This window comes from Apodemus sylvaticus, chromosome 14, assembly GCF_947179515.1.
Source record: "Apodemus sylvaticus chromosome 14, mApoSyl1.1, whole genome shotgun sequence".
Classification (NCBI taxonomy): Eukaryota; Metazoa; Chordata; class Mammalia; order Rodentia; family Muridae; genus Apodemus; species Apodemus sylvaticus.
The window spans coordinates 75,150,049-75,175,143 of record NC_067485.1 but is presented as its reverse complement, the minus strand read 5'-3'; the positions used below and the strand labels follow the sequence as shown (position 1 = coordinate 75,175,143).

The 25,095-nt window shown below is 43.2% G+C and overlaps 1 pseudogene; it reads left to right on the top strand.

Annotated features, from left to right (window-relative positions):
- The first annotated feature begins 24,848 nt into the window (after positions 1 to 24,848).
- The window catches only part of LOC127664599 (eukaryotic initiation factor 4A-I-like), a 92,101-nt pseudogene continuing 91,854 nt past the window's right edge, over positions 24,849 to 25,095 (top strand).

The window sequence follows — 25,095 nt, the reverse complement described above, 5'->3', positions numbered from 1 at the left end:
AGTCGATAAGCAGCACCACCCACCGACTGCATGGAAATGCTAATGCTGAGTTCTTGGCCGCAGCCTGCAGTAAAAAGGAAGAACAGAACTGCAAAATATTACTCCCCATTGTTGCATAAAACCGCGATGGGTTTGACCGTGATTGCTCATTTCGCTTTTCAGATTCTTAACTCCCTATCTAAAAGCTCAGCTGGGTCTTTCATTCACAAATCAATGCTTAGCAAAAGTCCTTTAGAGACGCCCCTCCCCAATCAAATGGAAACTTGAGTCGTCCCATGGAAAAAGTGCATAATAAGTAAAATGAAAAAGGACCTATTCCTCAGAGGGGTAAGAGGCTCATGGGAGCGCACACACAGAAACCCCTGCATTCAAATTCTAGTGTAAGCACACAAACACACACACACCACACATACACACACACACATGCACATACAATCACACATACATATACACACATGCACATATACACACATACATGTACATATACACACACTTTGTTTCCATGGTTCAAACTCTAGTGTAAGCATGTGAATACACACACAAACATTCACAAACACACACACATTTTGTTTCGATGAACCATGTCTCAAGTTTCTATTTTGCTTGGGGGAAAAGTCTCTTAAGGATTTTTGCTAAACACTGATTTGGGAATGGAAAACTGTAGTGAGGCTCTTGGATGTGGGAAGAGGGACGGCCACACACCTCTGTGTGGAAGTCAGGGGATGATTTGTGTGAGTCATTTCTCTCTTTCTACCATGCAGGTCTGGGAACCAAATTCAAAGTGTCAGGTTTGGTGGCAAACCCTTTACCTGCTGAGCCATCTTACAGGCCCACAACAAAGTCTTAAAACAAAGAAGTCCTACAATCCGCCTCACTCTGCTGCGGTACAGTTTCACAAGAGAAAGTTTTTCAATATGGCTACCTTACTTCCTCCCTTGCTTCCCTATGTAAAGGACATCTCAGGGCCTTGTGGTGATGCCTATCTCTACTCCCAGCACTGGGAAGCTGGAGGTAAGAAAATTGCCCTCAGTTTGAGACCAGCCTGATCTACACAGCACTTTCCCAGGCCGCTGTTTCCAAACGCTCCTCCTCACGACGCAGATCACTCATACTGAAAATGTGAAGATGTACTATTCAAATGATAAAAGGCACAATGTTATTACTAGACTATTACATTTTTTTCAGTCTATAAATAATTTTGCCTAATTGTCCCATTTTTTTCCAGTAAAGTCTTCTCTTGCCCACCCCCACCCCACCCCACATATACCCAAACACATTCAGAACTCAGCTCTTGAAATTTCTGTGAAATTTACCCTGGTCAATGGTGTTTTCCCAGCGTTGATAATTTACAACTGAAATGTCAGTAAAGTGCGTTAAGTATTCCATGGAAATGTCATCAACTCCTTCTCCCACATAAGCACCAACTTCTCTTTTCCTTGAGATGGGGTGTCTTGGTACTCAAGCTATTCTCAAGATGGCCATGAAGCCAAGGGTGACCTTGAACTTCAAATCCTCTGGCTCTACCTCCCAAGTGCTGAGTTTAGAGGCTGCTCTGCCATCACTAGCTTTCCATTTCTTGTTCTTTGTAAATTCTGGTCAGTATGCCTTCACAGATGACTCCCTTATGATGCGCAGCCTTCCTAATACATAGAACTATATAAAATAGTTCCTTAGGGCCAGCAAGATGGCTTATTGGGTAAAGTCAATTGCCTTTAAGACCCACAACCTGAATTCAATCCCCAGGATCTGAAAGTCGGAAGGAGAGGCCCAACTCCCATAGGTTGTTCTCTGAACCTCCATGCATACGCCATGACAGATATACGCATGCTACACACAACAAATAATCTTTTGTTTTAAGTTCCTCTATTTTAGCTACAAATATTCCAAGTCCAAAAATCAAAATCCACTCCAAATCCGGGTCACAGGTGACAGGGTCTTTGAACTTACGTGTGGTCCCATCATTTATATGCACTGGGTAGGTATGAAGAGTTGTCCCACACTCTATGGGGCTACAAGAAGCTTAGAGCCGTGGTGGCTAGTATTAATTGTCAACATGACAGCATCACGAGTCGCCTGGGAAATGAGAGACTCAGAGTAAGCCTAGGAGATTAGTATTTTAACTACATTAATTGCCATGGGGAAGGCCATCTTAATTGTTGGTGGAACCATTCCTGAATGGGGTCTGCTGCTCCTGTAAAAGTAGAGAGAGCAAGGTGGGCACCATTATATACCTGCCTCATCTCTTTCTTCTGACTGTGGATATCATGGGACACGCGTCAAGCTGCGGCCGCCTTGACTTCTCTGACATGCTGGGCAGTCGATGGAAATAGCTCCATAAACCCTTGCTTCTTTCAATGGTTTCTATCAAAGTATCTTACGGTGACAGGGAGAGAAACTAAGTCAGCAATCACCCACTGGGGTCTCTACACATCAGTTCTCATCTATGGCTGTCACTTTACTTTGGAGAAGGCTATAGCTGAAAGATGGAAGCTAGCATCCCCTGACAGAGAGCGCGGCCAAGCGAACAGGGCGCCTGAATGTCCCCTAACAGCCTCCTGTCCCTGCATCTCTACACTCATCCTGCTTGGAGCTAGACACACTCACCCCCTGACCTGGGCACTGGCAATTGGTCCCTGTGGCAGAAGCCCTGTTTGGCCAAAGACTAGTCTGAGGAAGCTGACATGCTCCTGCCCAGGGTAGGCTGTTCTGTTCTTCGTGGGTCACTTGTTTGCTTCTTTGTTGTTAGCTTGTTTGTTCTGAAACAAGATCTCACTGTGATGCCCTCCCATGCCCTGGAACTCAGTGTGTAGATCAGACTAGCCTCAAACTCCCAGTGATCGACCTGTTTGCCTCTCAAGTGCAGGAGGATTAAAAGTCTACTCTGCCGCCAGCTTGGGTCCAAGATGAGAAGAGGGAGAGGGGGCAGTGAGGTGCAGTGAGCAGAGGCATCTGTCACCATGCCTGACTACCTGAGTTCAAGCTGTCTTCTGACTTATACACAGACACAGACACACAGAGACACACACAGACAGACGCACACACAGAGATACACACAGACACAGACACACACAGAGATATACACACAGAGATACACACAGACACACACACACAGATATACACACACAGACACAGACACACACACACAGATATACACACAGAGATACACACAGATACACACACAGATATATACACACAGAGATACACACAGACATAGACACACACACACACACACACACTCTCATGCACAAACATACACACTCACGTACCCACGCACGCACGCACGCACGCACGCACTTGCTTTTAAAAGAAGAGAAAGTAATGAGAATACAGAGAAATGCCGGTTCCTTCGCTGATAACTCCCTGCCTGGTCTCCTGGCACAGCCCCATCCCATGCCAGGCAGTCTCCAGCATGACATGCAGACAGTTAAAGATCTGGTCACGTGGGCTGCAGTATTGTTCATTACTAGATTGCTCACCCTGCATACACAAGACCCTGAGTTCCATCTCAGCACTCAAAAAAGACAATTAGCTGAAGATGCAAAGGAGATGGGCCACAAAGGCAGGCAGTGAACAAGACAAGAAGCAGTGACAACACTCCCTGTGAGTGCCCGGGACAGTCACTGTCCTCCGCATGTGGAAACCATTATTTTTCTCATTGAAATTTTATCTTTCCTTCACTTTGGACTTTTATTTGATATCTGTTACTCGATAAGAAATTTCTTCCTCCTCACTCACCCCTGGAGGCATTTGGAGAGGTGAAATTTGCCTATATTTTTAATTTAAATATTTAAATGAGATGCAAAAATAAAGTATGCATAATTTATGGAGGGTTGATTTTGATACCTGTCTACGTGATGAGCTTTTTAAGTCTGGTAAATGTGTCTACAAATATACTTCCTTGTGGTAAGAACATCCAAACTCCTGTCTCGTAGCTCTGGCAAACACACAATATGTGATCGCTGTCTACAGTTGCTCTCATGTACAAAGGACACTGTTTACAGCATCCATAAACGTCTCCCAGAGGGGTCTCTAAAGATTTATAGCAAGTTAAATATGGAGAGAGTCACCAACCCATGGGAAGACCTAAGTGGGGAACTCAGAAGGCCTGCTCATCTCATTTATAAATCCATAAACCAATCTACAAACCAGTGTTTCTAGACCTGCGGGTCATGACCCCGTTGCAAACTTCAAGTTCCAAAAACCTATTCACATTATGATTCATAACTGTAGCAAAATTACAGTTATGAAGCAACACCAAAAATAATTTTATGGTGGTGGGGTCACCACCATATGAGGAACTGCATTAAATGGTCACAGCCTTAGGTAGGTGAGAGACACGGCAAAGAGCAGCAGTCTGTAAATAAGGTACTTACTGTTTTATCCTCACCTAAGAGTTCCCACAACACGATTCCGTCAATCTCATACATTCACATCGGAAAGCAAGATTAAGTCAAAATCACAAAGTCGGGGGTCTCCACGTGCATGCCCGAGGGCATTTAAATTACACCGTCCCTGAAAATGAGCAGTGACCCTCAGCTCTTGGTCACAGCGCTGTGAGCTGTCCCTTCAAGTCATTCCCTTTCCTCTCTGCTCAGGTCTCACACTCCTCCACACAGGGTCACATTTCAACAGATCTTCTGGCCCCCTGGTCCTCCTCCAGCCTGACCCCCAGGAAATAAAGGCCCAGGTTGGCCTGAGATGCCCATTATGTATCTCCACTCACCAGAAACCCCACGCCAGGTGCTAGAGTGCAGGATGACAGGTAAACAATCCCACCTTTCATCTGGGCCCCAGCCACCCACATCCCTTCCACCTGAAAAGGGAGCAGAAAACCCCCCACCCCCGGGGGAAAAAGGTTGGAGATCCTCTGCAGCAAGGTGACAGAGGAGTCACAAAGTCCAGTTGTCGCTGGGCTGGAGACAGAGGGTTCCAGGAAAAGAAAATAGTTTATAGTCATCAAGCAAATAAAATAATTCATCTTAGCGGTTTGGGCCAAGTCTCTCCTTCGGTGTGTTTCTGTAAAAGTGGCCCGGCTTGGATATAAGATAAAGTGAGAACAAAAAGGAAAATAAAAAGAAGGGAAATGTCATTTCTATTACATTAACAAGTGGCTGTAAACAGGGAACATCCAGAAGGCCTCCCATGAAAAAACAGCCGTAGGGAGAGCAAGAGTCACATGGTGCTTGATGGGGTAAGAATTTGACGGGCTTTAAGGAGATCTTAACAGAAAACGTCATAAGGCTGACCCCCCCCCTACTGTTTTCCTAGTCACTCAATACATAATACACTCATAGGTCGAGATTTTAGCCAAATAATATAAAGCAATAAAATGAGGAGAATGTCACTTGCCTATTTGGAAAGAAATCTCTGAAGGACTTGTCCCAGCTGGGACTCTATGCAAAGAGTGCCGCCTTTCCTCTAAGAAGATGCTGATTTTTAATATGGACATGATTGAGACTTTGCAATTCTAACCATCTTAATAACTGTATCATGAATACCACCAGTACCGGAAGGCAGTTGTAAGTCAAAGTCAAAGCTCTGAAAGTCAAGAATGACAGAAATACCATATGGCCAGAAAACCAACCCTCAAATTCTAACCTTGGCTTCTCCAACAAAGCACTTCTTTTTTCTTTTTTTTTTTTCTTTTTTTCTTTTATTGAATAATTGTCTTCATTTATATTGCCAGTGGTAAAACCTTTCCCAATTTTCCCCTTCCCCAAAGACCCCTAACCCCTCCTCCCACCCCCTGCCTCCACATATATGCCCCTCCACCTGTTTCACTGTGTGCAAAAAATGGAGAACTGCATTAAATTAACAACAATGGCACTCACTTTAGCATCTATAAAATATAGCATGATACCTACTGAATGCCAGGAGCATAAGTCAGAATTAGCAATACAAAGATAGCATCAAACATTAGCAAAGACCCCAGGTCTTTACAAAGAGATAACTTAGGACTCTGCAATCCAACATGGAGTTGCTCTTTTTTTTCTTTTTTTCCTGAGACAGGGTTTCTCTGTGTAGCCCTGGCTGTCCTGGAACTCATTCTGTAGACCAGGCTGGCCTCGAACTCAGAAGCTGCCTGCCTCTGCCTCCCAAATGCTGGGAGGATTCCCCAGCATGTAATAAGGATACACACTCCACTACATTCAGAGAAGCCCTATTTATAATAGCCAGAAGCTAGAAAGAACCCAGATGTCCCTCAACAGAGGAATAGATACCGAAAATGTGGTATATTTACACAATGGAATACTACTCAGCTATTGAAAACAATGAATTCATGAAATTCTTAGGCAAGTGGATAGAACTTGAGAATGTCCTCCTGAGTGAGGTAACACAATCACAAAAGAAACACATGGTATGCACTCACTGATAAGCAGATATTATCCCAGAGGCTCAGAATACCCAAGAAACAATTCACATATCAAATGATGCCCAAGAAGAAGGAAGGAGAGGCCCCTGGTCCTGGAAAGGCTCAGTGCAACCGTGTAGGGTATTACCAGGACAGGGAAAAGGGAAGGGGCTGATTAGAGAAAAGGGCTTATGGGACTTTGGGAGAGGGGGGATCTAGGAAAGGGGAAATCATTTGAAATGTAAATAAACAATATATCAAATAAAAAAATTAAAAAAAAAAAAAGGCGTGCACCGCCACTGCCTGGCCGGAGTCACTCTTTTTGATGAATGCATTAAGTGGTTCAAAAACATTCTATCCAGGAGCAATGGAATGTCAAGACATAAACAATTGTATGTGCAGCATGCCTATTTATGTAGTGGAATTTTATCCCTAGGGTTCAATATGCTGAGGCTTGGGAAGGCTTTTCATTAGGATATCATATGTATGTAATGTGCCCTGCACCCTGTAGCCCCGTGTCGACTCCATGATTACTTCATAAGGTAATAACTTTCCATTCTAGAGAATGAGAACCAAAAAAAGGCACACACTCTTCTAATAGGCAGTTCCTTCTCAGACTTCATCAGCCATTAATTGGTTAATGTCTCTAGCTAATCACAACTTAGCATACAGCCTTTTTTTGGGGGGGGGAATCCCCTGAAAATGGGGTTAAAGATAGTTGTGACCCTTGTGTGGGTGATGGGAATTGAACTACTCAGGTCCTCTTTTTTTTTTTATTATATATATTTTTATTTACATTTCAAATGATTTCCCCTTTTCTAGCCCCCCACTCCCCGAACAGTCTTACAGTCACTGGCCAGCCAGCGAGCTCTTGGTTCAGTGAGATTTCGTCTCAGAAAATGAGGTGGAGCCAGGCATGGTGACACACACCTGTCATCTCAGCACTTCAGAGGCAGGAAGAGCAGATCTCCAAGATATCCTTGCTGCCTAGTGACTCAGAGGCCAACCTGGGCTGCCTAGGACCCTGTCACAAACAAACAAACAAACAAACAGACAAGTGAGGGTGATGAAGGTAGACACAATATTTACCTTTCACTCCTGATGTGCCCCTTAAACACATACATGTCCACCCACAAACACCATGCACACACACGAAAATGTGTACATACATACACAACACACACACAAACCAGTAAATAAATAAGTAAATTGAAAATATAAAACTATAGCATTAAGTGTAGGCTATCCGAAACCTCAAGCCTCCACGAAGAGAAAACACAAGGACAAAATGTCTCAGCTGGCCAGGTAACTTGATCCTAGCAAGAGCCTCTCCCTGCTCATCAGAAATAACAAATTTACCTCATTTGTGTACGTGTCCAAGATAAAAATCAGAGTTGTTGCCCTCAATGTTGGCCAAATTTTCAAGTTTCTCAAATCAGCATCTCTCCTCTTAGGATTTCCAAGGAAGTCTGGTGCCCAGGCCTGTCCCCCTTCATTTCCATCCCTACAACACAGAGACCTGCCCTTGTCCCTGCCTTCAGCCATCCCCGGCTGTGATCTAAAGCTAAGAGCTGTGAGCAGGAGCTCTGCTCTGCAGGGTCACACACATTCTACACATCTCCAGTGAGTTGTACATCTCTCCACTTCCCATGGTGCATCACAACCACACAACAACATAATCTTCTGTTGATTTGGAATTTCATGACATTTCCCTCCCAAGATTTGTTATCCGCTTGTCCTGGCCCCTAAGTGTTCAGCTGATGCACATAACACACGGAATTCGATTATTTCTCCTCCACTGTGTTTTCAATATCCACCCTCCACAAATCTGAGGCTTAATCTGTGCCCAGGGCCACGCCTTTACATTTCCTTTCAAAATTCTCAAGGTGACAAAGTTCGTCAGCATTCGCCCAGGCTCTTGCCACAAATTTCTGCACTCCACAATCACCCACCCAGCCATTCTTCAAGACACAGGTTCCAATTATTGATCTGTAGATGGATTCAAAAGACACCCCATGCGTGCTCCTTACCGCTGCTTAGAGTTTGGATGTCCTTACTTGTACATTTATCACTGTTCACTACAAAGGGAAAATCAGCACGCATTCCTTTTAATACATTTCCCTTATTGTTCATTTTACATAAACCTGCTAACCTCACCTGGACTCCATGTGCCAAGAGATGACAAATGTGAAAAAGATTAGCAAATACACACACACACACACACCACAAACACATACACATACCACACATACACACACCACACATATACACATCGTACATATACACACCACACATACACACACACACACACTCACACACACACTACACAAACACACACACACACATTCATACATGCACACACAGGAACTCAAGCAGGGCTGGAACCTGGAGGCAGGAGCTGATACAGAGGCCATGGAGGGTGCTGCTTACTGGCTTGGTTCCCCTGACTTGCTCACCCTGCAGTTTTATAGAACCCAGGACCACCAGCTCACCATGGGCTGGCCCTTGCCCATTGATCACTAATTGAGAAAATGCCTTATAACTTAATCTCATGGAGGCTATTTCTTACCTGGGGCTCTGTCTCTCTGATAATTCTAACTCATGTCAATTTGACCCACAAAACCAGTCAGTGCAACTAACATGTGCCCGTACCAGGGATGTAGGTCTTTCTGAAATCCTTCATGTTGCTTTAATTGATATTCTCAAGGGAAATCGCTGTCAAGAAAATCAAGACTGTTGTCCCACACAGACTAGTTGAGAAAGCAGCTGTCCTGTGTCTGTTTGATTCAGGAGAATTGGTTTGTTTGTTTATTTGTTTCTCCTAATTCTAAGGACGCATAACTCTACGGCCTTCTCTGAATCAAGGTCAGATGAATATTTACAGCTTTTCACAAGAAGGCTCAGGTAGCAGCAAGTCTGGGACAGTTGTGCCATCAGTGCATTGCACAAGGCAGCTGACCCCTGGGGAAAGTGTGGGCTGAGATGCCATGTTTTGCTTGCCAAGCCCTGAGCCTTGGCACTCACTTCCATGGGTGGAGGAAGAGTTACCTGGACCCTCCACACAATTGCTAAGCCATATGCCCAGAGGCCCAAGGATGCCAGAAGTGCCTTCTTATTTGAAATAGCCTACCAGGGGAAAGCCTTCCTTGCTTTCAAAGGGACTAGTGGAACCTCAAGCAGATGACTCAAAGTGTGTGTGTATGTGTGTGTGTGTGTGTGTGTGTGTGTGTGTGTCTGTGTCTGTGTCTGTGTGTGTCCGTGTGTGTCTGTGTGTGTGTCTGTGTGTGTGTCTGTCTGTGTGTGTGTCTGTGTGTGTGTCTGTGTGTGTCTGTGTGTGTATCTGTGTGTGTGTCTGTGTGTGTGCACGCACGTGTGTGTATTCATATATGACACAGGACTGACTCATCCAGCTGCCACCACGTTCCTCTGCCCTGTGTGAGGGGTGCAGTTTTAGCCTCCCTGAGGACCAGAGATGACCCTCTCTGGCTCTCCTTTCTTCACCTCCTCCTCCCCCTCACTTCTTTTCTCTTAAGCCTTCTCCAATCTCAGCATCCATCCTTTCTTTTAACATGTACTTGTCCTCCTAAAGAATAAAAACTGCCCACATACTCCAAATCCACAGATGCTCACTTTCTGCTGGTATAGAACATACTACAGGCTGGGCCATTTATAAAGAAAGAAAGGCTTATAGAGGTGCCAGGCCTTGCGAGGGCCACTTTTCCCATCTGGTAATATGGCAGAAGGGGTCCCTGAAGGGTGAGCGTGATGTCTCAGGGCTAGTTCTCCTAAAAATCACCAGTCCCATCCTGAGTCCCCATTCTAATGGCCCCATCTAACACCAACCTTCCAAAGGCCCCACCTCCATATATGACAGCATATGAAGTTGGAGATCAAGTTTCTAATACATGATCTTTGGGGGAGGGTATAGACTCAAACTATAGAAGTAGGCATTTGCTGGATGCCACCATTGCTTTCCCAGTTATCAATTTATTCATTCATAATAAACTACCAGAGATCTAACAGCCTAAAACAGTAAGTCTTTTTATTTCAACATTTTTTTAATATACAGAGTCTGGGGATGAATGAGCTGCCCTGCTCATGAACATGGAATGAACAGTCCATCAAGACTGTTGGTACCTGAAGGGTGACTCTACAGGAAACCAGATTCATTCTCTCAGCTATGAGCTGCTTAGTCTGAAGTATCAGCTCTTCTCCATGAAGGTCTTTCCATAGGTTTCTGTCAACTCAGAAGGAAGCATCACTAAAGAGTTAGCCAATGAGTATTGAAACATCCAAGATGGAAACTACAGTCTTGTGTTTTCTTCCTATGCTGGGGATAGAATATAGGGCTCTTTGTGTGCTGAGCAAGTGCCGTCCCATTGAGCTTGGTCCCTGAAGTACCAATCTTTTATAACGTGACTCAGCGGTGACTTATTACCGTCTGCTGGTCACCCCTATCAAGCCTGGTATCATGAAGCTACTAGTAATAGGTCTTACCATAGTGCAAGATCTTCTGAATTACTGGAGAATTTTTCTCTGCTCTATGCCCCCAAGTATTTTGTGTTTGTCCTTAAATGGAAAGAGGAATCCACCCCTTGTAACGGGTTAAATTACTTTTTTTGTTCATTGCTGTGACAAGAGAAACTTAAGAGAAGAAGGGCTCATTTGGACTCACAGTTTGAAGGGATATGGTTCAACATGGCTGGGGAGGTACCTGATCACATTGTATCCTTAGTCTGCAGGAAATTCAAAAAATGAATCCTGATGCTCCATTTGCCTCACCCTTTCTGTTTTAGAATACCAGCTCATGAATAGCACCACCAACATTGAAAATGGACCTTCCCTCCTTCATTAAATCCCTAGGAAAATGTCCTCACATGTGCCCAGGTATGCATCTCCCATATAATTTCAAATCTAGGCAAGCAGACAGTGAAGGTAAACTATCAAGATAATCTGAACTCTACAATTTTGCTACAACCTACCTGTGCTAGTCTTAGGTAACCATTTAGCCAGGATATAGTACCTAGCTGCTGGTGTCTTCTGTGTGGGTATTTTTGAATGAGATCTACATTTGAATAAGTGTACTGTGAAGAAAACTCTTCCTACCTTGAGTAGGCTTTAGTCTGTCCACAGAGGAGTGTGATGGTTAATCTTAACTACCAGCTTGATGAGACCCAGATTTACATGGTGTTCCTGTGAAGGACTGATTATCTTGATGAGGTTGAGGTGGAGGACTTAACTTCTGTGTGGGACACCACTCCCTGGAACTATGAGCAAGATAAATAAGTAATAGTTTCCTTCCTTTTTAGTTTTTCATTGGGATTGTTAAAGACTATGGTGATTCTTGAATAAGTCTAAAAACAACAAACCAAGAGACTGTTTCCCTCCTCTGTACATCCCACACCAGCAGAAGAGAACTATCCAGCAGCAGCCTTTGGACATCATATGCACCATGAAGCAGGAGCCTTTGGTAACCTGCTGGCTTCCATATAATTTTTTTCTATTTATTACATGTAAGTATAGTGTAGCTGTCTTCAGACACCAGAGAAGGGCATCAGATCTCTTTAAGGATGGTTGTGAGCCACCACGTGGTGCTTGGATTTGAACTCATGACCTTCGGGAGAGCAGTTGGTGCTCTTACCCGCTGAGCCATCTCTCCATGCCTTGGCTTCCATATCAGATCTTGAACTTCCTGAGTGTCACAATCCTTCAAGCTGATCCATTAAGGTAGGTAGGTCTCTGTCTGTATATACAGATACCGTCTTGGTTCTGTTTCTCTAGCCCTCGTTATCACTATAGCCCTCACCAACCCCCCTTCACTGTTGACGCTATTCACACAGTATGAGCACATGGCCCCTGCTTCGATCCTGTCCAGAGACAGCACTTCTCCAACACATCCTGATTTTCCCATCTACTTGTCTCCGCTCACATTACTCTCTGACTCCTCCCATCAATGTCCTCTCTCCCCTGTCCCATCAGAGATATGTCCCACTCCTATAATCCCATAGGAACATATACTTGTATACTCTACTACAGCTCCACGGTAAGTCCAAGGGCATAAAAAACGTTAATGTTTGCCTGTGGCTGTAGCTCAGCTGCTAGAGGGTTTACCCAGCATCCAAGACGATCTGATGTTGATCTCCAGGGCTGCCTAAACCCCAACAGGTTAATCACGAGTTCAAGGTTGTCCTCAGTCGTGTAGTCAAACGTGAGGCCACCCTGTCTCAAGAAAAATCTGAATAATTTTAAAAGATAATGCCTATCCCCAATAATGAGTTGGAAGGGTTTTACAGGAAACTTCATGAACCTATCATTTTTACATGGTCCATCCCAGTGCAAGACTCTGCTCATGGGGATTCAGTATCAGTAAAGACTTGCTGAAGTATATGCCTCATCTTTAGTCACATGATGTTTGTATCTATATAATCCTATTACACTGTATCTAGGGCAAAGACTTTCGGGGTGGGGGTTGGGGAGCAAAAGATCCAAGCTCCAAGAGAAGTGTGATGTCCTGTAATTACTACTTAAAAACAAAAGTATGCAAACTCTGGAGATGTGGTCTCTTGGTCTCCTAGAGTAACTCTCCTGCTGCAGGAAACAGATTGTAGGTAAGAGGAAATGCAGCCCCCTTGGAAAGCATCCGTGAGCTGCTAACCCACATAAGGAAGAAGGGAGCAAGAGGCAGCGTCCAACGTGATCACTTCTTCATGGGAAAACACAACCAACACGGGCTGTGCCCATGTCCTACTGCTGAGCTTAGAAAGGATCTTCATGCCCAGCATGGCGGCCCACGTTTGTTACCTTGTAGAAGCAGGAGGATCAGAAGCTCAAAGCCATCCCCAGCTACAGAGGGAGTCGAACGCTAGCCTGGGCTACATGGGACCCTATGTCTAAATATCAAAAATAACAAAGGGAAAGAAGGGGAGAGAAGGGGAGGAGAAGAAAGGGATTATTCTAGGAAAAAAGACTCTGCCCTAAAGCAGAGGCTAAACAAACAGGGGTTCTTGGGAAGTTTTAGCCAAGACCTAGCCCTAGTGTGGATTCATAGCAGCTTAAATTCACTGCTGGAGGTCGAGGCAGAGAGAGAAATACAGAAAAGAGAGGGGTAGAGGAAGATGGAGAGAAACAGAGACATACAAATAGACAGAGAGATGTTTTTAAAACCTCAAAGCCTATATATATATATATATATATATATAAAACTTTAGACTTATGGACAGTAGGTTAATAATATTATAATATACATATATTAGGATAATATATATTATTTTATATAATATAGTGACCTAATCTCCATAAATTTAAAATTATAATATACATATACTAGGTTAATATATATTATATATTATTTTTGGATAATATGTATCATATACATACACATATACATCATATACATATGTGTATGTATATACATGTATGTGTATGTATATACACTTACTCTCAATAAATCACAGAAACAAACATCAGTCCTTTCAGCAAAGGCCCACGATGATCTCATAGCTACACAATTACCAAGAATAGAGTTCCATGGAAATGAGTAGCGCAGAAGAAAGTGGACATTAGACATAGAGGAGAAAGCAGAAGGCAGAGCAGCCAGAAGAAATGGACAAGAGCAGCTTGCTGTGGAAACTTCCAGATGTAAAATAATAACTGCATTTATATCTATTTAACTACAGACAAGGCCGAAGTGCTTTGAGGGACTAAACCTATGTCAAAAAATGCTAAGAGATGTAAAAGGTAATCACACAGACCTTTAAGAAATGAGAGATAATGGCTAAAATAATCGACAAGTATCAATACTAGGTAGACACGTTTGAAAGGAGAATTAATGGTCTGGAAGGTCAATCTGAAGAATTTATTCAGATGGAGCAAAAGAATTAAATTTATAGAGATAAGACTTAAAATTCCAGCTCCCCAGAAGGCTGAGACCAATCTGACCTACTTAGTGAGAACTGCTCTCAAAAATATGTAAATTGGCTATGACTCAATGGAAGAATACTTGCCTAGTGTACACAGGTCCTGAGTCAAATCCCCAGTTCTATAGGAAAGATGAGGAAGCAGCAGGAGAAGTAGCACAGTAAAAGAGAGAAATGAGGTTCCCAGTTGTTTGACTCCAATCAGTGGCCCACTGCCAGAGAGAAAACATGGAGGGGACAATAGGGAAAGAGGTAATTGATAAGATCCTTACACAAACTGATACTAGACGTTGTTCCAGTTTGAAGAGAACAAATAACCCTGAAACCTGCAGGAAGAGGGGGGGAGACAGAGATGGGGGAATCCAACAGGCAAATCACTGAGACCCAGACATAAGGAGAGACTCTGCCTCAAGAAAATGGAGAGTGAAGTAAGGGAAGACACCGTCAAATCTGGTTTCCACACTCAGACACACATTCACATGCTGCTGCAACAGACACAAGAAAACACATATGCCTACACACTGAAGTTACACACATGTACACATACACTACCCCCACCCAAAAAAAAAGTGTGGAGAAAATAAATGAACCTCTAGTAACACAATGCCAAAACAATCTACAAGTCAACACATGATGGTGAATATCTACGAAAATATATGTCAGAAGCAGCCAAAACAATGTCAGATAATCATCAAAGAGTAACAAACTTCCAGCTAACTTTTCAACAACAGTCATAAGATGCTAAAATAGCATCCTTAATATAGGAAGGAAAAATAAGTATTAGTAGTCAATTGTTTGTTGTCTTTCATACTAAGCAAAAGTTCTTTTTCAAGCCTGAGGAGAAAAGAAGTCTAGAGAGATGGCTCAGTGCTTGCCACACAAACACGAAGATCTGAGTTCTACCAGCCAACCTGGCCAGTAAGACATCTTGGTAAGTCCCAGGTTAGAGAGAGTCTCAAAGGAACACGTTAACCAGCTGCTGAGGAACTGAGGTATGAGAAGTCATACCTGAGGTTCACTTCTGACATCTCCAAGTACCCATACATGCATACACATACAAATAAGGAAGAGAACACAAAGACATTGTCAAACATGCCTAATCAGACAGCTGGAAAAACACAGCTCCTACTGAAGAATATGTTAAAGGATGTCCTGGAGGGAAAAGACAGATGATCCCAGATGGGAGTGCTGAACTGTAAGAAAAGACATTTCACTGTAGGAAACTGTCTTAGTTACTCGTCTTTTGCCTTGACAGAACACCACAATCAAAGCAACTTCTCGAAGACAGGATTCTCTTTGGAGGCTCACAGTTCTGAGGATCGGAGCCCAGGGCAATCATGGTGGGGAAAGAACATGGTTCAGGCAGACAGGCATGGCAGTGGAGCGGTAGCTGAGAGCTTACACCCAATCCACAGGTATGATGCAGAGAGAGGAGGGAGAGAGAGAGAGAGAGAGAGAGAGAGAGAGAGAGAGAGAGAGAGAGAGAACAAGCCAACTGCAAATAGTGCAGACTTTTGAAAGCTCAAAGCCTAACCCCAGGGACACACCTTCTCAGACAATACCATACCTCCTAATCCTTTTCAAGCAGTTCCACCAACTACAGATGAAACATTTCATCTATGGGGCCTTTCTTATTCAAACCACTACATAAATGAAAATCAGGATGGTATAAATAATTATAACATTCTAAGAGGATGCCTGGCTTGTTCTCAAACTTCTTCTGTGAAGGACCATGTAGCAAACACCAGAGACACACAAACCAGACATCTCCGTGGTAACTACTCCGCATAGTAGCATTGTGTTCATATGTAACCCTAACAAAAACTTCAATTCAGCAATACTAGCATCTCAGCTCCATTCCATCTTCATGTGTCATGAAAGGACCATCTTACTCTCTTAATCTTTTTCAAGAATTTAAAAATGTAAATTATGTATTTGTAACTCATTGGCTATACAAAAAAACAGATGTCAGGGTGGGCTTGGAGTTTACCCAACAGCTTTAGGGACTGCAAAAGTCAATTATGCAAGTTCTATAGTTAAATTTCAAGATTTTTCTTGGACAACTGTTCCAGGGTTCAACAGGCTTAAGGACAGGGAGCTCTGTCCTAAACCATCATGTTTGGTAATGGCTGGGGTCTTACTTGTGAAGTGGTGGGAACAAGATATTAGGTATGTAGTTCAAGGGCAGAGCACTTGTCTCGTATATGTCAGCCCCTGGACCTAATACCCCGGCACTAAGACAAATAAGCAAACAAATTAATAAGAAATACGAATATTGAGAGGTGGTGTACGACCTCTTAAAAACAAGCCTGAATTAGAATCCCAGCTCTATTACAGATAGACTATGTAAAACTGACAAGACACTTATTATAATAAACATCTCTGGCCTTTGGTTTGTTTGGATTATTTTTTATTTTACACCTAGAATTTCTAATACTTATTCTTTTGTTAATCACAGTTGTGAATTGCTCTCTCCTGCTCCGAATCCATTCTCTTACATGGATTTCTAAAAATATCCTTCTGTTGTGAGCTGTTTCCTGGGAAAGTTTGCACAAATGTCTACTCACCCAACCTAACAAAGAAACTATTCCACCCAAGGCTAGCTGAGTGAACCAATTAGCTTACTGAGGTTACTTATAGGCACATGGGTGAGGGTTGAATGACAGGAGTACAGTGACTCAAAGGTATTATTGAAAAGCTTACCCCAGCGTGGCTGAGTCACTGAAACTGCTGCACCCCTGAGCTCCCTCCCTGCAAGGCTTGAGAAAGCTCCATCACTGAGAGGGTCTCCTCCTCCTACAATTGTTACCTCTTAGAGATACCCTTAAGAGGGAATCTGGTGGATTTTCAGACGCTTTCTGAGAGTTGTAAGTTTCATGTAATTCCTGGGTCTAGCATGTTTCATTTTCTTGGAATCTTCTGAGCATCTTCTAACATGTTTTATTTTCTTGGACTCTTCCAAATGGAGGAAGATGCTATATAACATCTTCACTTTTTTCCCTATTTATGTTCCTTTATCTTCTACCCAGTTTCCCTTGCATGTAAAAGCTTGAGAGTTCATCAGCCTATTGGTGCTCCCATTCCTTAATGACCCTGTATGAGAGAGAGAGAGAGAGAGAGAGAGAGAGAGAGAGAGAGAGAGAGAGAGAGAGAGAGAACACATGCTCCATGCTACAGCATATTTGTGGAGGTTGGGCACCTCCCATCTCAGGTGTTGATCTTTGCTTTCTACGCAGTTTGAGACAGGGTCTCACTGCCACAGTGAATGCCACAGGAGCAGACCCACAAAGTTCTAACGATTCTCCTGTCTCTACCTCCCATCTCACCCTAGGAATGCTGGAAATCACAGATTTAATGTCAGTCCTGGGTATCCAAAGCCATGTTCTCACACTTGCCTCACAAGCACTTCACCTGCCCAGTTCTTTCCCTAGCTCCCGTCACATACTTTAAACTGTTCTTGAGTTTGATCAAAGTAACTGACTAAAATATAAACCAAGCCTTATACAAAAAGATGACTGTGATGGCACAAGTCATAAGAATAACAATGATTTTCAGACAATTATGCGTTTCCTTTGGGTGGATGACACATACATCCCCTCATATGCTTTCCACAGAGTTGTATGTGTTATCCTATGACTAAGAAACCAACAAACAGTGCCTCAGTTCTGGTTTCCTAGCAAAATGGAGCTGTCTAGAACTCCATAAGGATCCAGAACAGTAGTGGAATCCACAGACCCTACCTCTCCGTATGCATCAGGAAGCAGATCTCACCTCTGGTAAAGCTGAATCTATGACACAGATGATTTTGATCACAGATGTCTGGTCATGAGTGATAATATTTCTCTCAAAAAATACTTTTCAGATTATCCACAAAAAATTTTTTTGAAAAGCATGTTCTTTTATTGAAAAAGGAAGTTAAAACATTTTATGATAAAATTGAAGATTTACATGGAAAATATTTCTGATAAAATAGAAGAGATACATAGAAAAACACATTAAAATTGACAATTTTCATGGAAAATTGAAGAGTAAAGTGGTAGACATAAAAACATCGCCAAATTAATTGAAAAAGGAAGTAGACACATTTTATGGTAGAATTAAAGATTTATGTGGAAAGTATTTCTGATAAAATTGTAGAAAAATGTAGGAAAAACACACAATATCTTCCCACAAATCCAACCCTACAAAGGAAAAAAGATGAAAAACGCCAACACAAAGAGAGAAACTACACCCTAGAAAAAGCAAGAAAGTATTCTACTTCCAACAAACCCAAAATAAGATAACCACAAAAACATAAAAATAACGTCAAAAATAACAGGAAGCAACAATCACTAATCCTTAATATCTCTTAACATCAATGAACTCAATTCCTCAATAAAAAGACATAGACTAACAGAAATATTTTTCATGTAAATCTTCAATTGTATCAGAAAATGTTTGTAATTCCTCTTTCAATTACTTTAGTAATTTTTATGTCTACAATTTTATCTGCATTATTTTTCATGATAACTTCAATTTTAACATGTTTTTCTAGATATCCACAAGAAATTAGAACCTCAGATCGAACCTTGCTGTTCCCACAACATTAGGACAATGTACCAATGTAGGACCACACACAGGGTCAGTTTCTCTAGGAAATTTTCAGTCTCCCCAACACATGCCTGAAGAAACAGGATAGAAGTAGAGATTGAATTGAAAAATCTCAAATAGGGCTTAGGGAAGGTTAGAAGCCACCTTTCTTCTATCTAAACCAACTAGATTTTGCGAATCAAAAGTATTAATTTGATGCTATTGTCTTGCTATGGATTTAAGAAGCTCAAGGTTGAGCGATGGGCATTTGGCTTCGCCTGGGCCATACCTATCCCTCCCCTGAAGCAACCCATGTCTCAACTGCGATCATTAACGCTCTGGAAGAGCAGGAAATGGAAAGACAATGATGTGATATATGTTTAAATATCGCATGCATTAGCACATGGAAATGTACTTTTCCATAGAGCAGTTTTTTATAAAACTAGATGAAAGGGTGCTTGCAGAGAGTAATCAGTAAACCCTGACAAGGAAGTACAGTGAGAGAGCGTGCATGAATGTGTCTCAGTGGTACACTGGAGAATGTCAGTGTGAGTGTCCTAGGAGGGGAGCTGAAGGACATTGGTTTAAAACAGCAAAGAGATGACAGACAATGCTCAAAACCAAAGGGTACAAAGAGTTCTCGTTCTCAGCCAGAGAAGCTTCTTCTGCAGTGGATCATAGTTAATACAGAGACTCATAACTGGTCCAAGGGCTGAGCCTAAATGACTGTTGAATGCTCAGCTCTAAAGAAGACATCTACATCAACCCCACCCAGAAAGGCTCAGGAAGATTTGCAGATGACAGGACAGGAAAATGCAAGAGCCAGAGAGATCAGTGTGGACTTCTGCGGAACAATGTCTTCTGGACATGACAAGGCTAGGATGCTTATAGCCCACTGCAGTTGTGGTCAACTGCACAAGGCCTTCCCAACATCAAGCCAGAAAGATGTCAGTCTTCCAGCAGGAAGCACTAAGAGGAGGGGTACATATTGAATAATTGGGGGCAATGGGAGTTAGACACAGAAGTGATCAATGAGGACCTGTAGAACATTGTCAATGAATAAATAGAACAATAATTTTTAAAAATCATGAAGTAGGGAGGCTGGAGAGATGGTTAAAGAGTACTGGCTGATCTTCTAGAGGACTCAGGTTCAATTCCCAGCACCCACATGGCAGCTCATAACTGCCTATAACTCCAGTTCCATGGGATCTGACACCTTCACACAGGCATACATGCAGCCGAAACACCAATGCACATAAAATAAAAAAATAAATAAATCATGCTTTAAAAAAAAAAAGCATGAAGTGGAGAAAGGCTTTTGAGGCTAACATTGGGATTCAATGAAAGGCCATAAGAAGGGCTGTAGGTACAGAAAAGATGGAAGCTAAATTTAAGATGAACTACTTCCACTAAGAATAGCACATAGAGGAATACGGGACCAATCTGATATCTGTTGGTCTTAATCTCAGTAAGAGATGGTGGTGATTAGAGGCGGAGTGGAAGGGAAGAATGATGGATGATAGAATTGTGACTGTGTTCTCATGGTCACGCCGACAGGGTTTGTTGACAGGTTAGAAGAGTATGTGAAAGAGAGAGCAAGCCAAGTCATGATTTCTGACCTAAGAAGCTAAACATGTAGAAAGGCTGCTGATGAAGATGAGAGAGAACATAGATTTACAGAATACAGCCATGGATATAAGTTTGTGCTGTTCATCAGATATTCCATAGAGATGAGAATCTACCACAATTATAGTCAAGGCAACAAGACCTACCCCCAATTCCTCCTGATCACTACCCAACACACATACACACACACACACATACACACCTTCGTGTCTTTTTCTTTCTTTTTCCTTTATCTTCTTTGTAATTCACTGAGTCTAATCAGTGCTGTATGCTGCACTATTGATTCATTCTGTTGGCTTGCTCGTATGCAGGTCTTGTGTGGATAGCCATTCTTGCACTGGGTTCATAAGTGGGTTCAAGTTAGCAACTGAGTATATGGGTGTGGAATTGATGATAAAAACCTGTGCAAAAGATATAAATGCTCTGCAACATAAGATCAAGGCAGAGTTGTCATAAACTGAAGCAAGAAGGCCTCAAGGGGGGTCAGAAGACACCAATTTGCAATATGGACTTGGGCACTTTAAATTTGAGAAATCAAGTAATAATGCTGCAAGAGTGGACATAAAAGTGAGTTTGGGGTTCAGATGAAAAATTCCAGATGCAGCTACAAACTTTAGGATTGGCCAGTTGTGGTGGTACAGGCCAGACGAGCAACACTTGAAGCAAGAGGATCTCAAGTTTAAGGTCAGCCTCAGCTATGTAACAAATTTGAGGCCAACCTGGACTACAAAAGGACTTGTCTCAACAAACTAATCTTATAGAGTAAGATAAATTTGGGAAATCAGTATGTAGATGATACTTAAATCCATGAAACAAAATGGCCTCACCAGAGGTGTAACCAGAGCTGGGGTCGTGCTGATCCTACAGCAAGAATAGATCAGAGAGAGACCCATGGCCAAAGCAGCCATGGAAACTAGGAATGGGCAGACAATGGTGGAAGACAGTTTAAAAGTCACACCGCCAAGAGACCAATTGCCAGAGTCCAAGGAGCTGTTTCCTCAAAAAGTGGCTGACAATTCAACAGAAATTTTTATATAAAGATATAGATACACACACACACACATACACACACACTCACACACCCTGAGTCATTGGTTCCAGAAAAACTAACCATCTAATATAAACTCAAAATCTTTTGGGCTGTTTCATTTTTTTACATTGCTCTTCGTGTGTGTGTGTGTGTGTGTGTGTGTGTGTGTGTGTGTGTGTGTGTGAGCATACATGTACATACACATGTGGTCCACATGTATGCATATGGGTGCCAGGAAACATCCTGGGGTGTTCTTCCTCAGATACCACCCCCCATTTTTTAAGAAAGCGTCTCTCACTGACCTAAGATTCACTCTGCCCACCTCTCTGGCACTGGGATTCCAGCTGGGCACCATCATGCCAGCTTTCCATGAGAATTGTGGTGATCAAACCCAAGTCCTAGAGCTTATGGAACAAGCACTGTCCCGACCTGGCCCCTCCCCCACCCTGTGTTAAACTTCTTGTTCCCGTTCCTGAGCACTTGACAAGCTCCACCACGCTAAGAAGACTTGCTTCACTCTTTAAATATGAGCAGTAGCTTAAAGATATCCACCCAGAGTTAACCAGTGGTTAACAGAGAATAATAAATATGAAATTATCAGGGTCAAAAATTTCCATCACACACACACACACACACACACACACACACATGACAGTGAAGAGGCAGAAAAGTCCAGAACCCTAGTTGAAAGAGTCCTCCTGGCTCCTCTGCCTAGCAACCATGTGCTGTTGAACATCTTTTCTCCTCTGGGAAGATCTTAAGCCTGCATTTCAGCAGGATTATTCTTAAAAGTGGCATTAATAACTATCAAGGAGGAAGATGTTTTTGTGAAATGCCCAGGGCACTGAACCATCTCCCTTCTTTCTGCTCCCTAAGCTCCCCCTCCTCCCTGTCATCCATTCTGTTGAGCATTTTCCCAGGCCAGCTCAGGGAGTGGGACTGTGCTACCTTGACAAAAATATTCCATTACCTTTAGGTGACCTTTCCCTGAGCCTCGGCGGAAGGAGAGAGCTTCAACCGTGGGTCAGGTGCAGGGTGAATTTCTTGAGGTCCCTGAAAGACGGGGCTGATGGATCACGTCTAAAGCCTGCTTCCCTAATCCTTCAGGTAGAAGGCAAAGCTCTCCATAGGGTAATCCTGAGTGATTCACGGAGAGGCAGCGGCTCCCTCACATCATGAGAATACAAACTGACAGTTCGCACACACTGGCCTCAGGACGGTATTTACTTAGATCCTCTCAGGTGCACTCCTGGTGGCTGCGTGGAGGGCTGTACTCCATGAAAGGCTGACAAACCTGTGTTGGTGGACCTCAAGGAGAATCCTTCAAAAGTCAAATGTAAAACAAAAGAAGAAACAAATAAAAGAAAAAAGGGGAATAAACTCAAAATTTGGGATCGCCCGTGCGTGCTGCTATAAAGTTTAGAAGGTAGAACCGAAAACCAAAGCACCTAATCAAGTGTGCTGGTGAAAACCTGTAATCTTGGCACTCAGGCAGCTGAGGCAGGGGGATGGAAAGTTTAAGGCCAGCCTGAACTCCATAGAGACAGTCTGTCTATAAAAGCAATAAACAAGTGAACTAATAAAGGACAATTAAACAGATGAACTCCTAAGACCATGGAGAACACCAATTTATACTGGATTGGGAATGTCTGATGAGGCAAACTCGAGGCGCTAAGGAGATGGCTCAGTCGGTTAACTGCTTGCCGCCAGCTGCAGGAGCATGGGGATCTGAGCTCAAATCCACAGCACCCACACGTAAAACGGGCACGGTGGTACACACCCACAGTCCCAGCTCTATGGACATAGAACAAAAAGGACCCCTGAAGCTTGCTGACAGCCAGTCCAGCCGAGTCTGGGGGCTCAGATTCAGCAGGACATGTGACTCAAAATATAACGTAGAAGTGGGATTTGAGTGTACACCTTTAATTCCAATACCTGGGAGGCTGAGGCAGGCAGATCTCTGTGAGTTTGAGACCATCTGGTTCAAGGAGTGAGTTCCAGATCACCCAGGGTTACACCATGACCCCATCTCAAAATAATTTTTAAAAAAGAAAGAGACTGAGAGACTGAGGTAAAACACTTGTTGCTAGCCGGGCAGTGGTGGTGCACGCCTTTAATCCCAGCACTTGGGAGGCAGAGGCAGGAGGATTTCTGAGTTCAAGGTCTACAGAGTGAGTTCCAGGACAGAAAGGGCTACACAGAGAAACCCTGTCTCGAAGAAAAAGAAAAGACACTTGTTGCTGATCTGGTCACTACACACATTTATATACATATGCACACACCTGCACACATGTATATACATACACACAAACATGTACACATACATGTGCCACACAAAAAGTTAAAGGAAGAATTTTTAAAGAGGAAAAACTTACATGAAGATGCCCCCAAGGAAGTATTTCATTCTCTTCATTCCCTAAAGGAAACTGGTAGACGATATTAAATGCCCGTAGTCAAATGTCCACTCTCTCTGATCTGTTTGTGTCTGCATCCCAGGCTGCTCCGTTGCCTTGAAGAGAATGTCAAAACCAGACACCCACACGGTGGTGGCATTCTGGTGGCTGATTCTGGACTCATGAGGAAAAGATGAAGCAGGGTTTGGATAACTGTAAATGGGGCGGGGCCAACTCAGAACACTGTCACCACCGGCCTCTGCACAGGCCCCTCGAGTGCTTGAATACGGTGCACAGGAACCTTCTCCGTTGATGGGCACAGCAGCTTCCTTCCCTTTGTACGCAAGCTCAGAGTGTGTTGACTTGAAAGGAGACCTCTGCCACTGCATGGCTGTCTCTGACATTTAAACTGCTGGTGGCCCGTTTCTTGTCCAGATTATGAAGCATCAAGTAGAAAGGAAACACACATAACCTAGCAACATGCTAGTAACATGCTAGCAGCATGCTAGCAACACGCTAGCAACACGCCAGGCAGAGGTCTGCTGGGGAGGCGATACAGTCGCTGCTTTGCTTCTCTTACTTTTGGGAATAAGTAATTTTATGTCTATTTGCTCTTTCAAAATTACACGTGTGTGTGTGTGTATGTGTGTGTGTGTGTGTGTGTATGTGTGTGTGTGTGTGTGTGAGAGAGAGAGAGAGAGAGAGAGTAAATCAACAGATGCTATATTGTTTTATTTCCGTTCAAATCTATGTATCAAACCTTGAACATACTAAGTTTGCTCTATACCACTGAGATATCCCGCAGGCTCTTCTTGTAATTAACTGACTCAGAGATCGCCTTTACCGCTTGGAAAGCTCCTTTGACTTGCAGGTACTACCATGAAGTTTAAAAACCAGCTCAAAATGCTGTGGAATAGCAGCAAATCTTCGTTAGACGCAGGCATGCGGAGCTCGGTAAGAGGATGCTAGGCGTGCTCCACGTCCCGAGGGCCCCGTGCCAGAGCTGCTCAGAGGAGCACCCTGACGCTCTCATCCGCTCACTACTGAATGCACGTGCCCAGTCTCCTCCTACCCAGGGGTCTTCTGAGTCCTGGCTGGTTTATAAGGCTCGAGTCACAGAAGGGTAAAGAGCTGCCATCAAAATGGAACTGGCACAAAGAAGTACCAAGAGCTAGAAGTTCTCCCGAGTGTGGGAGAAACAGCCACAAT